We start from the raw sequence: 11,873 nt of genomic DNA on the forward strand, positions 1-11,873 counted from the left end.
TCAGCTTCCTCTAAACTTTGCTGTCTCAAGAGTGGCTTCAAAAAATTGTCTGTACTCTAGCTTTTAAAAATTTATTTCAAATTTTCATTTTTAAATTTTTTTATACAATTATGTATGTGTGTCTGTGTGTCCATCTGAATGCAGTGTCTAAAGATGCTGAGAAGAGTGTAGGATCCCCTTGCCTTGAATTAGTTATGGAGGATTGTGAGCTGACTCAGTTGAACTCTGAAGCCCAACTTTGCAAGAACAGCACACATCCTACCTATTGAGCCATCCTGCTAACCTGTGTGAGCGGTTTTATATTGATTTGTGACTGCCACTACAGAATATAATTACATTTGGTGAAAGCTGGGGGTCTGATGTTCCATCTCTCTCGTTCACGTCCAGTTTGTCCCCTCCCTGTTTTCGAGACACAGAAACCATCAATAGGTTCCAGCTGGCTGTCATCTTGAAAGAGTTCAGAAGAAAATCCCATTGGGAAAACCTTTCCAAACAATCTGTTTGATTAAAGTCACACAATTGTTAAGTCTTACAATGAAACCCTATGAAAAAATAAGAAGGAAAACAGAAAGAAAAGGAAAAAAGCCACCCCAGCCAGGTTTTATGCTGATGAATAGAATTTTTGAAACCCTTGGGAGACTCATTTAGCATCAGGAGAACCACAATAATTGCAAGAACTTTGGAACTAAATATCAGCTCACTGTCAACAGAGAATGTGTTTGCTGCGATGTGTTAGGCTTTTCTTTGACAAGTTTATGACACCACAATGCTGCAGTTGCATGGGACAGACAGAGAGTAATCTATCAGTTGGTCCCTGCGTGTCTCCTGCAGTGCTTGGATGCAAAGGCAAAGCTCAGGAGGTGGAGGGGGGCAGGAGAGGTTTCTTTGTTCTAAGGTTTTATATGTCCTTTCTCCTTTTGTGACAAATGTCCAAATAATTACTGTATAACCAATGATAAAGCCCAGGAAGAAAGTTTTGAATATGATGAAGTTTTTGAGCAAACAAGTTAGTAGTAAATAGTGTAATAATAGTCCCAGTTCTTATGTGGAAGTCTAAGGCTTCCTGCAACTTTATTTAGAGTTTGTTAAGAGATGACCACAGTGAATTGGGGTCATGAGTGGTAGTGGTAGGGCTCTGATCTGATGGGGGTGGTGCCCTTAGAAAGTCACAAGAGGTTCTCTCTCTCTCTCTCTCTCTCTCTCTCTCTCTCTCTCTCTGTGTGTGTGTGTGTCTGCCTCTGTCTCTGTCTCTGTCTCTCTCTCTCTCTTGGTGTGTGTGTGTGTGTGTGTGTGTGTGAGAGAGAGAGAGAGAGAGACAGAGAGAGAGACAGAGAGAGAGACAGACAGACAGGCAGACAGAGAGACAGAGACAGAGATGAGACACATACAGAGATAGAGAGACAGAAAGACACAGAGAGACACACATATAGACAGACACAGAATCTCTGTGTGTACATGCACATGTGGGTAGTGTTATCACTATGGAGGCAGAGGTCAATCTTAGGTGTTATTCTAAGCATTTTCTACTATTTTTATTCTTTCTTGAGACAAGGTCTCTCAGTGACCTGAAATTCACTGACAGCTAGGTCAGCTGACCAGCAAGCCCCAGGGATCCAGCTGCGTCTGCCTCTACATCACCACTCACACTCAGCCTGTGTGTGTTCTTTTAATGATATGTACATATGTGTGTCTGTGTGTGGGTATATATGTGTGAATGCAGCAACCACAGTGGCCAGAAAAAGGTGCTGCATGCTCTGAACTAGATTTATAGATCTGTCCTAGTTACCTAGGACAGAGTTCAGCAAACTAAAGTAAGCCCGCCACCCTTTCTGTAAATAAACTTGTAGTAGAATGCAGTTACATTCATTCATAGTTTAATGACAATAGAGACTTCATGGTCTGTAAATCCCCAAATATTTATCATCCATGGAACCTCCTAGAGAAAAATATTGTCTCTCTATAGTCTAGAGTTTTGGCATACAAGATTTAAATTTATGCTCTAGTCAGAGCAATGCACACAGTACCCAACCTCACAGCTTTGCCCGCTCTCCCCCCAGCAATCTGGCTCTAACCTGACATGCACAGGTGAGATACTTCTACTCTCCTATACCAATCCTTTCACCTATAGGGATCCCAGAAAGCCTAGCAGCCATGGGCTCTGTCCAGCCAGGGCGGACTTCCAGTACATGCCTACATTAGTTGTGGTCCTGGAATAGCATGTGCAACACCCCATGCTACAGTCTGCCTACATCCCAAGAGGCCATCTCTAAACTGACACACACAAACAGAAGGCCACTTCAAACAAGACACACAGCTCCACTTGCCTCCTTGAAGGCATGCTTCAGCATAGGCACTCAGGCCAACCAACACAGAGACAATTAGATGGCAAAAAGCAGGCAGGAGAATATAATCAACAAGTTGCATGCTAGGATTGCTGCTGGGTGGTGGTGCTAAATTCATTATACAAATAAAATGATGACCTCCTGGAGAGATCGCTTACAGAATGCAGCAGATGTGCCTGCTAACATGGATAAGAATGTCTTGAGAAAGTATCAGTGCGAAGTCTATCAGTGGGTGTTTGTCAACAGGTTTAGCCATAGAAAAAAATAAAGTGTTTTGGTTTTGATATGGGTTATACCCTTGCTGTCCTCAGGAGATGCTCAGCTTTGCATGTGATTCTACATTCCCTACCAGAGGCCTTGTCTTTGACACACTCTATGGAAATCCTTTGAAAGTTGATGCCTATGGAAACCTCTTGGTTTGTGCAAATGGATTTAACTTCATAAGAGGACCAGAAACTAGAGAGTAGTATCCAAATAAATTTATCCAACAAGATGATACTGAATGGTTTTATATTCTGAACACACTGTTCAATCTTCCAGAGACCTACCTATTGGCCTGCCTAGTAGAATTTTTATTTATTGTCCTAGATATACCAGTTGTGACACAGGATTTAAAGATGGGGACCTCTTCCTGTCCTATTGGAGTATATTCCAGGATGTAAGAGACATAGTGGACTGGATCTATTACAAGCATTCTCTTAAGGAAAAGACAGTTGAAAATCTTCAGAAGTATTTAGTCAATGATGGCAAGTTGCTATTGCTTCTGAGATGAGTGAAGGAATTAGGCAAAGTGTTTCTTGCCACTAACAGTGACTATAAATTCAGAGATAAAATCATGACTTACCTTGTGGAAACATGGCCCCAAGCCTGGAAACTCCTTTTGGCCATGGCAGTCTTACTTTGATCTGATTTTGGTGGATACTCAGAAACCACTCTTTTTCTAGAGAAGGCACTACATCAGGTGGACACTAAACCTGGAAAGCTGAAAATTGGTACCTACACAGCACCCCTGCAGCATGGCATCATATACTCAGCAGGTTCATCCGATATAATCTGTGAACTTTTGGGAGCTAAGGGCAAAGACATTTTGTATATTGGAGACCACAGTTTTGGAGACATTTTGAAGTCAAAGAAATGGCAAAGGTGGAGAACTTTCTTGGTGATTTCTGAACTTGCACAGGAGTCTGGAATGACAAGAATTCACTTTTTGAAGAACGTCAAAGGTTGAATGTATTCTTGGCTGGACTCTACAAACACCCGGATAGCAGAAATAATGAACATTGCACCTAGACATTAGTTTTACCCAGAGACAGATTAAGAAAGTAACTCATGACATGGACATGTGCTATGGGATGATGGGAAGCCTGTTTCATAGTGGCTCCTGGTAGATACTCTTCGCCAGCCAAGGGATGCTTTACTCTGATCTCTATGCAGTGTCATTCATCAGTCTGCTGTACTACCCATTCAGCTGCCTCTTCAGAGCTGCCCATGTCCTGATGCTACTGTTGGTATAAACCAACAGTGGAACATACACACATGGATATTAATGAGATGGATTCCCCTCTTGTCACCTGTAACCTCATGTCAGTGGATTTCAAAGACACTGACTATAAGTGACCAGCTTATTAGTGAGAACAACCCCCCCTAACCTCTTCCTACTGGCTCTCAGGAGATCACACACTGTCATGATGAAGATGATGATGAGGAAGAGGAAGAATAAGAAGGCAGACTAAAACCCTGAGCAGCCACCAAGTCTGACAGACTTACGGAGCAAAGGTGGTCTTGTTTGGATTTTTGGTGAGGGTAGGAAGACTACTTCACAAGTACATTTGGAAAGTTTCTGAAGGCTTTAAATAGTTCTAATCGTAACTACTTCAGTTTTGTGTATCCATATTCCAGCAAATGGTTTGAAACTGTATTGGAATAACAGGTAAAGTAAGGTAGGATGCATGTAGATGGCACCATGTGGCTTGGGGTGGTTTTTGGTGTCTGTCGTCATGCCATCTGGATGCATGAAGGTCGTAAAGGGTATCAGAGCAGAGCCACAGGACTGGTGGGAAGAGGAGATCCACAAATGCTGCATACGAACTGTACCATTTTTCCATACCCCACTTGTCCAATGCATTACACTGTTGTTTATCAATGGAGAAATACATGCTTTAATTATAAAAAAAGAACATAGCCAGCAGAAGTCAATACAATATGGCAAGTATGTATACAATGTATCCTAACACACATGAAGAGCAAGATGGTGACTTTAAATACCATCTCTTGAAGATGATAGAGGCTTTTAAAGAGGTTATAAATAATTCCCTTAAAGAAATAGAGGAAAACACAGTAAAACAGGTAGAATTCCTTAAAAAGGAAACAAGTCCCTTAAAGAAATACAGAAAAATATAAGCAAACAGGTAAATGAAATTAATAAAATAGTCCAAGACCTAAAAATGGAAATAGAAGTATGGTGGTTTAAGTATGCTTGAGCCAGGGAGTGGTACTATTAGGAGGTGTATCCTTGTTGGAGTAGGTATGACCTTTTTGGAGGAAGTGTGTCACTGTGAGCATGGGCTTTAAGACTGTTATCCTAGCTGCCTGGAAGCCAGTCTTCTAGTAGCCTTCAGATAAAGATGTAGAAGTCTCACCTCCTCCCATACCATGCCTACCTGGACACTGCCATGCTCCTGCCTTGATGGTAATGGATTGAACCTTTGAACCTGTAAGCTAACCCTAATTAAATGTTGTTCTTATAAAAGTTGGCTTGGTCATAGTGTCTGTTCACAGCAGTAAAACACTAACTAAGACAAGGAGCAGTAAAGAAAACACAAATGGAAGTAACCCTGGAGATGGAAAACCTAGGAAAGATAATAGGAACTACAGGAACAATAATCACCAACAGAATACAAGAGATAGAAGAGAGACTCTTGGGTATAGAAGATACCATAGAAGAAATGGATACATTGACCAAAGAAAATACCCAAATGTTAAAAGTTCCTAAATCAAAACATCCAGGAAATATGAGATAAAATGAAAATACCAAACCTAAGGATCATAGGAATAGAAGAGGGTGAGGATTCAAAGGGTCAGAAAACATCTTCAACAAAATCATAGAAGAAAACTTCTCTAATCTAAAGAAAAAGATAGTTACAAACATACAAGAAGCTTAAAGGATATCATAAAGATTAGACCAGAAAAGAAAATTCTCCTTCCACATAAAATTAAAATGTGAAATGAACAGAACAAAAAATAAATATTAAAAGCTTCAAGGGGAAAAGGCCAAGTAATATATAAAGGCAGATTTATCAGAATTATACCTATCTTCTCAAGAGGTACCCTAAAAGCCAGAAGATCCTGGACAGATGTCTTGCAGACCCTAAGAGATAAGAGATATCATTCTAGACTACTCTATCCAGCAAAATTCTCAATCATCATAGATGGAGAAACTGAACTATTCCATGATAAAATCAAATTAAAACAATATCTTTCTACTAATCCAGCCCTACAGAGGATATTAAAAGAAAAACTCCAACACAAGAAAGGTAACTATACCCATGAAAATATAAGAATTTAATCATCTCACAGAAAAACTAAAAGAAGAGAAACATACACACACACACACACACACACACACACACACACACACACACACACAGAGTAACTCCAACATAAAAATAACAGAACAAATAATTATGGATCATTAATATGGACTTAATTCACCAATTAAAAAACCCACAGCCTTAAAAACAGTGTACAAAAATAGGATCCATCATTCTGCTGCATATGAGAAATACACCTCAACAACAAAGATAGGAAAGATAGGCAATACCTTAGGGTAAAAGTCTAGAAAATGACTTCCTAAGCAAACCCATGCCCCACCCAAAAAAAAACTGGTATAGCCATTCTAATATCTAAACAATTCAACCAAAAGTTATCAAAGAGATGGGGAAAAACACTTCGTACTCATTAAAGGAATAATTCATCAAGAGGACATCTCAGTTCTGAATATGCTCCAAACGTAAGGGCACCCTCATTTGTCAAAGAACTTCACTAACACTCACAAAACACATCGAACCTCACACAATAATAGCAAGGGACTTCAACACTCCAGTTTCACCAATAAACAGGTCATCAAAACAGAAAACAAACAGAGAAACAATGAAACTAACAGATTGAATGAACCAAATGAATGTAACAGATATCTACAGAATCTTCCACCCCAAAACAGAAGAATGTACCTTTTTCTTAGCACCTCACAGAACCTTCTCCAAAACTGACCATATAATTGGGCATAAAGCAAGCCTTAACAGATATAAGAAGATTGAAATAACCCCTTTCATTCTATCAGACCACCATGGATTAAGGATTGACTTCAATAACAACAGAAACAACAGAAAGCCCACATAGTCATGGAAACTCTCTACTCATTGAACACTTGGTCTGGAGAGAAAGAAAGAAATTAAAGACTTCCTAAAATTCAATCAAAATGAAGAAGCAATATACCCAAACTTGTGGGACACAGAGAAAGCAGTGCTAAAATTTAAAGCACTAAGTGCCTTCATAAATAGAGAGATCCTATGCTAGCAACTTGACAGCACAGTTGAAAACTCTAGAACCAAAAGAAGGAAACACAAACCCAAGAGGAGTAAATTGTAGGAAACAGTCAAAATCAGTGCTGAATTCAATCAGATAGAAACAAAGAGAATACTACAATGACTCAATAAAACTAAAAGCTGTTTCTTTGAGAAAATCAACAAGATAGGCAAACTCTTAGCTAAACTAACCAGAAGACACAGAGACACTGTCCAAATTAACAAAATCAGAAATGAGACATAACAGAAACTGAGGAAATTAAAACCTCATTAAGTCTTACTTCAAAAGCCTATACTCCACAAAATTAGAAAATATGAACATAATAACTGAATGTCTAATGAGCTAATAACAAAACCCCTCAAATAATTCCACAACATAGAAACAGAAGGAACACTACCTAATTTATTCTATGAGGCCACAGTTAACTTGATACATAAACCTCAACACAGAAAGAAAACTTCAGACCAATTTCATTTTTTAACATAGACAAAAAAATTCTCAATAAAATTCTTGCAAATGGAATCTAAGAACTCACCAAAAATATCACTCATCACTATTAATAGGCTTCATTCCAGGGATGCAGGGATGGTTCAATATATGAAAATCCATCAACATTATCCACTATATGAACAAACTAAAAAACAAAAGTCACATGATCATCTCATTAGATGCTGAAAAGCCTTTGAACAAATACAACTCCCCTTCATGTCCCTGAATAGAACACCAAAGGCTTATGCCTAAGATCAACAATTGATACATGGGACTTCATGAACTCAAGGAGTTAAACTCTATAAACCAAATACGATTTAAAAAATGGGGTAAAGAGCTAAACAGAGAATTCTCAACAGAGAAATCTTGAACAACTGAGAAGCACTTTAAGAAATACTCACTATCCTTAGTTATCAGGGCAGTGCAAATGACAAAAAAAACCCTGAGATTCCACCTCATACACATCAGAATGGCTAAGATCAAAAATACAAGGGACAGCTTCTGCTGGTCGGGATTTGGAGAGAGGGGAATACTCTTCCATTACTGGTGGGATTGCAAACTCTGGAAAACAGTCTTGCAGTTTCTTAGAAAGTTGCAATTAGTTCTACCTGAAGACCCAGCTCTACCACTTTAGGCCATATACCCAAAAGATACTCCACCATTTCATAGCAGCTTTATTCATAATAGAAACTGGAAACAACCCAGATGTCCCTCAACTGAAGAATAGATACAGAAAAATGTGGTACATTTATACATGGAATACAACTCAGCTATTAAAAATAAGGACATCATGAATTTTGCAAGCAAATGGATGGAACTAGAAAATATCATCCAGATTGAGGTAACCCAGACTCAAAAGAACATGCATGATATGTACTCAACTGATATGCAGCTATTGGACAGAAAGTACAGAATACCCATGATACACCCCATAGACCCAAAGAGGTTCAACAAGAAGGAAGGCCCAAGCAAGGATGCTTGCACCATACTTAGAAGGGAAAACATAATAATTTTAGGGAGCAGAGGGAAGGAAGGAAATGGGTAGAAGAGGGGAGCTTGGTCTTCAAGTAGGGACTCCTATGACCTGGAGCAGGGGTGTTTCTGACTCTGTTACCTGCCTTTCGACCCCTTTCCCATAACTGGGTTGCCTTGTCTAGGATCAATAGAAGAAGCATCTAGTCCTATGCAACTTGATATACCATGGTGAGTTGATATCCAAAGGAGGCCTACCTTTCTCTGAGGTGGGGAATGGGAGAGGTACTGGGAAAAGAAGAGGGGGGAAACTGCAATCGGGATGTTAAGTAAATAAATAAATTAATAACAATAATAAAATAAACCTAAAAGATGGAAACTGAGATATAACTCAAAGATAGAACACTTGTTCAGAATGACCCAGCTCTAGGTTCAATATCTGAAACCACAGAAATGAACCTCAGAGAAAAAGCACTAACCTCTTTATGACAGAAGGTTTTCCTTCATCTGCTGACCTTCATTATGGGGCCATGAAAAAGGGGGCCATGTCTACTTCAGATTTACTGGTGCTTCAACCAATCAAGGTTTTTCTAATCACAAAGCAAAAATCACCTACATTATTATTTCTCCTAAGCAATTGGCTAAATGACAATAATTTTAGAATCTAGAATAATTTTAGAACATAAAGTTTCTTTTCTTAATTAATTAATTTATTTACATCCCAAATGCTGCTCCCTCTCCCAATCCTTCCCTCACAGAGTCCCTCCTCCCTACCCCTTCTCCTTCTCCTCTGAGAGGGTGGAGCTTTGGTCCATCACATGCATGCTCTTTGGTTGGTGGTTCAGTCTCTCTCGTCACTATTGGCCTTTCTGGTAGTCCTTACAGTAGAAAAGTAGGTAATTGCTACACATGCAATTTTTTTGTTTTGTTTTTTTTTGTTTGTTTGTTTTTGTTTTTTGTTCTGGAGAACCCATTGATGAAAACTGGAAGTTCCCAGCTCACTCTGAAGGCACTGCTTTAGAGCTAGACAACTGAGGACTTAGCTCGGGGTCTTCCCCATGTTGTGGGAGCTCATTCTTAAAACTAAAAGATGCTGCCTCCATTGCTGGTGGGAGTGGGAGTACAAACATGTACAACCACTTTGGAAATCAATTTATCACTCATTATCTAAGAAAACTGAGTTCTATCTCAAGACCCAGCTATACTGCTCCTAGTTTTCTACCCAAAAGGGGCTCCACTATAACACGAGGATACTATGCTCATAGCAGCTTTATTTGTAATATCCAGAAATGAGAAACAACCCAGATGACCCTCAGCTGACAAATGGATAAAGAAATATGGTACATTTACACAATGGAGTATTACCCAGTTATTAAAAATAAGGATATCGTGAAATTTGCAGGCAAATCAATGAAACTAAAAAAAAAAAAATCCTGAGTGAGGTAACTCAGACACAGAAAGACAAACATGATATTTACTCATTTATAAGTGTACATTAGTGATAAAGTACAGGGTAAACATGCTAGAATCCATGACCAAAAGTAGCTAAATAACAAAGAGCGCCCAAGGGGGTTGCTATAATCTTACTGAGAAGGAAAAATAAGATAGACATTAGGGGTGGAGGGAGGAAGGGAACTGTGTGGGAGAAGATGGGGGGGGGTAACAGAAGGAATTAAGCGTGGGAATGAAGGAAGGAGAGAGAAGTGGGATTGGTGGGCAGGGAATACATCTCTGGGACAAAACGAGAAACTCCCAGGAAGCTATGAGGGTGACCCTAGCTAAGACTCATAGTAATAGGGGACATGGAATCTGAAATGGCCAACTCATCCTATCAGCAATTTTACATTTCCTCAGAAAAATAGCATTCCTGACTGCCCATGCTTTCCTGTCAAGACCAGTGAAGCATTATTTGCGTTTGCCTGGTGGCTAACGAAACGAAACACTTTTGAATAACATCCCTTTTCCACTTGTATTTCTTCTTTGGGGGAGTATCTATTTGAACCATTTGACCATTATTAAATTTGATTACTTGGGGTTAACATTACTTTTTATTTTTAGTTCTCTATGGATTCTGGATAGCAACAAAAGACTTTACTCCATTTCTGAAGGTGTTTTTCACTCTGTCGACCTTTCCCTGTGGTTTTAACTTCATATGATGCTATCTGTCAGTTCTTGGTTTTGCTTCCTGAGCTCATAACATTTTATCCAGGAGACTGCTGCCTGTGCAAATATTTTGAAAGATTTTTCTCTGCTTCCCTGTAGCAGTTTCAGAGTTTAGGGTCTTATATCTAGACTTTTTTGATCCGTATTGATTTAATTTTTGTTTACTGTGTCCATGGGGACACCCAGTTTTCCCATCATCATTTGATGATGATGATGACACCATTTTTCAACATGAGTTTTGCCACCCTTGTAAAGAATCAGATGAAGACATGGTACCAAGTCGATTGCGTACAGCTGAACAAGGAGGTGGGTTTTTTACATACAGAGAAACAAAGAGGCAGGGTTATTCTAGTCTGCTGAGTGGGAGGCAGGTTTTGCTAATCCTGCCTGGAGCAGTATTCAGACTGTAAACACACAGGGGAGAAAGCTAAGTGGACATTTTCTATACTCCTAGCATCTACACACAGGCACATCATCCCTTGAAGCCTCACCTGGGTAAAGATTTGCTACTCCTACAGTTTGAGCCACTGAGGTCCTTGGCATAGTCACACCATGACAAACATTCACTCAGTAACTCACTTGCTCCCTATGACTGCTTGACATGTGTGATTTATCCCAGTGCATTCTCTCTTCGTAACTGGTTCTGTGTGTCCTGAAACCAGTACCATGCTACCTTCAGCTTTGCTTTTCTGCACATATTCTGGCTGCTATTCTGGCTGTTTAGGAAATTGTGTGCTTCCAAATGAATTTTCGTGTTCTTTTCCTAGCTTTGTGAAGAGTTACATTAGTATTTTGATGGGAGTTATGTTGAGTCTCCAGATCAGTTATGCTCATGTTTTGCTATTAATTCTGCCCACCCATAAGCCTAGGAGATCTTTCCATCTTCTAGGCTTCAGTCTTCTTCAATTTCTTATCCTAGTTCTATGAGTAGTGGACTCTCTCTCCTGCCCCCTCCCCGTGTGTGTGTGTGTGTGTGTGTGTGTGTGTGTGTGTGTGTGTGTGTGTGTGTGTGTGTATGGATGTTTCCTGATTCACTCATCAGGAGGAGGTTCATTATTGGGGTACAGAGGAGCTACAGGCCTGAAGGTTGCAGCACATTTTGATGGAGCCTATGGATGTTATGCATATAGACTCACATAATCTGCAGGAAGGGATGATGCACTTTTCTTTCTAAACTGTACAGCATTTCCTTTCTCTTGATATTGTTTACTTAAGATTCATGGATATGAGTGATCAAACTGGGCATCCTTTATTTTAGCCTGACCTTAGAAGAAATGCTTTGTACTTTCCCTATTCAGTTTGATGTTGACTACGTTTGCTTAT

At 39.5% G+C, this 11,873-nt stretch overlaps 1 pseudogene; it reads left to right on the plus strand.

Annotated features, from left to right (window-relative positions):
• Positions 1-2,460: 2,460 nt before the first annotated feature.
• On the plus strand, positions 2,461-4,062 carry LOC116895511 (annotated as a pseudogene).
• The last annotated feature ends 7,811 nt before the right edge of the window (positions 4,063-11,873 follow it).

Source organism: Rattus rattus, chromosome 3 (genome assembly GCF_011064425.1).
Source record: "Rattus rattus isolate New Zealand chromosome 3, Rrattus_CSIRO_v1, whole genome shotgun sequence".
In the NCBI taxonomy this organism is placed as follows: Eukaryota; Metazoa; Chordata; class Mammalia; order Rodentia; family Muridae; genus Rattus; species Rattus rattus.